The following is a 2941-nucleotide window of genomic DNA, read 5'->3' as shown; positions in this document are numbered from 1 at the left end:
CATGCCTACTATTGTTTAAATGTCACACCTGTGACAGGTAAAAGTATGTTTTTTAACAGCACCATCTGCTGGACGTAACAGCAACACACGCTATATTAAATACAGCGGTCCCTCTCCTTATGCGAGGGATCCATAAAGGAAAATCCACCTATGCTCGAGCCCCATAGGAAATAATGGGGCTCATAAATGTGGTGGAGTGGCATGTGTAATCCACAGGCACATGCACCATTGTTTCCCTCCCTAAGCGGCTTCTGCTTAAGGAGGAAGCCGCGTAACATGCATCTGCAAATGGCGTGGGCGCACTGTATTCGATTTTGTGGATGCAGTCAGCATCCACAAAGCTCAGGGCCAATCTTTGGAACAGTGCGGTTTAGATCCAGACACAGATTGCTTCTCACATGGAAAATTATATCTTTCGTGTTCTTGAGTCAGCAAACCAGACAAGCTCTATATTTACAGACAAAAAATACTGTATATCCGCAAGCATTGTGAAATTAAATATTTCAGAAACGTGCACTTTCTCTTTTCTTTCTTCTCCATTTAACCAGACTGAACCACAGCAATGCATGGCTGAGGTGTGTATATGTGTGTGTGCACATGTGTGTGCATGCCCTCAAGTCACCTGCAGACTTATGGTAAGCATGCACTGATTTTAAAACTGCCCATCAGGTAAAATACATGTGTTTATACTATCATATTTGCAGTCCTAACCAGGAAATAAGACCCACTTCATATTGTTTTTCCCCCAAGTGTATAGGCCCGTGATGGCGAACCTATGGCACACATGCCAGAGGTGGCACTCAGATCCCTCTCTGTGAGCACCCATGTTGTCGGCCTAGCACAGAGTTTGCCAGAGTTTCTTACTAAAAAGCCAGAGGGACATGGCACTTTGCAATAAGTAGGGTCTGGGTTGCAGTTTGGGCACTCGGTCTGTAAAAGGTTAACCATCACTGGTATAGGCGTATGGGATGCAGTGGGTTAGTGGTTAAGATGCCAGTTCGGATGAACAGAAGATGAGAAGGTTAGCAGTTCAAGGCCTGAGTGCTGAAGGATGGGATGAGCTCCTGTCCCTAGTCCCAGCTTCTGCCAGCCTAGCAATTCGGAAGCATGCAAATGCAAGTAGATAGATGGTTCTTGTTATCCACTGTCGAGTTGATCTGGACCCATGGCGACCCTGGTCATGAGACATCTCCAAGACGCTCTGTCCTCCAATGCTCTGCTCAAGTCCTGCAAACTCGTGTTCTCTTGAATAGTCCATCCACCTCGCATGCCACCTTCTTCTCTTTCTACTTCCCTCTACCTTTCCTAGCATTTCTGTTTTTTCCAGGGATTCATGCCTTCTCATGTGTCCAAAGTAAGACAACCTGGGTTTTGTCATCTTGGCTCCTAGGGAGGTTTCAGGCTTGATCTGCTCCAGGACCCATTTGTTGGTCTTTTTGGCTATCCATGGCACCCTTAGCACTCTTCTCCAGCACCGCATTTCGAATGAGTTGATTTTCCTCCTGTCCTCCTTCTTAAGTGTCCAGCTCTCACATCCAATAGAAGGCAATAGGGAATACAATGGTTTGTATGGTTCTAAGGGCCGGTATGCTCTCTAACCCTATTCCGTGGCAATGTCGGCATCATGGTGGCCTCCCATCATGCTGGCCGCCCCTTTCTCCTTGCTGTCTGGGTGACCAAATGATGTATGGGATGATTGGAGCCAGATCTAGGCCATTTATTTATTGTATTTATACCCCTCTCTTCAGCCACAAAGACTTACAAATGGTCTTACAATCTACAAAGACATGGCACACAAAAAAGAAAGGAATGGTGGTGGGGAAGGGGATCAGGTCCAGCAGTTCTTCTCTCCCTCTGAGGCTTGGATCTTGACAGATGGACTGGGCTCTGCCTCTTAGTCCAGGAACTGAGCCTGCATCTCTCCCTCCAACGCTGGATGGTATCAGGCATCTTTTCATCACCCCAGGGTTTCAGTCTCGACAAAAACATGGTCTTGAGTGGAAAATCCAGCCATTTGCACATGCACATGATTCCATAGAGACGTTGATCTGAAGCCGGGTGGAGGAATCCAGAAACACGTCCATTTGCCTGCAGAGGCAAAGGGGGGCAACCCAGAGGGAACATGGCCATGTGGCTGCACCTACTGCAATGTATGGAAACAGGGTGAATTCAAGTGGAAGAAATGTGTGTGAACGGTTCCCCCAAAATCGCTTTGGTGTGTGTAGAAAGGCCCATGTCACTGTAAACCAGAGTCCCCTGAAGGTAAGCTGGGTTTTCCTGTCAATGTGGACATGCCCTTAGCAGGAGGCTTCACAGTCTGTTGGTGGGGGATGACAGGGTTTCCCAGGAACAATATATCGCTGCTAGCTATCCCTGGAGCCAGCGTGGCCTAATGGTTTCATTGTAGGACTATGACTCTGGAGACCAGGGTTCCAGCTCAGCCATGAAACCCAGAGGGAGACCTTGGGCAAGTGACACTCTCTCAGCCTCAGAGGAAGGCCATGGCAAGCATCCCCTGAACAAACCTTATCAAGGATATCCCATAAGGCTTTAAGGTTGCCTTAAGCGACAAGACGCTTGAAATCACACAATGGATATACAGTCTGCCCCTGAGTACAGCCACGCTGCGGGATTAAAGCAGTTGTGATGCTCCCTCTTTAACTGCCAGAGCTTATCCCACAGAATCCTGGGATTTGTAGTTTGATTAGGCATTCGGCCTGATCTGTCAGAGCGCTCTGGCGCCTCCCAAAACTACAAACCCCAGGATTCTGTGGGAGAGAGTAATGATGGTTAAACGGTGTCAAACTGCTTCAATGCTGGAACGTGGGTTATATATATGCCCTTACTGCAGTGCAAAATTTTCAAAGGTGGCTTGGCCCTAAAGGGATAACTGAGAACCATTTAGAAGAGGCCTGTTCTTGCGAAAGATCACAATGGTTTG

Source organism: Sceloporus undulatus, chromosome 6 (assembly GCF_019175285.1).
Source record: "Sceloporus undulatus isolate JIND9_A2432 ecotype Alabama chromosome 6, SceUnd_v1.1, whole genome shotgun sequence".
Taxonomy (NCBI): Eukaryota; Metazoa; Chordata; class Lepidosauria; order Squamata; family Phrynosomatidae; genus Sceloporus; species Sceloporus undulatus.
The sequence above is the reverse complement of the archived record's forward strand: the minus strand, read 5'-3'. Positions refer to the sequence as shown.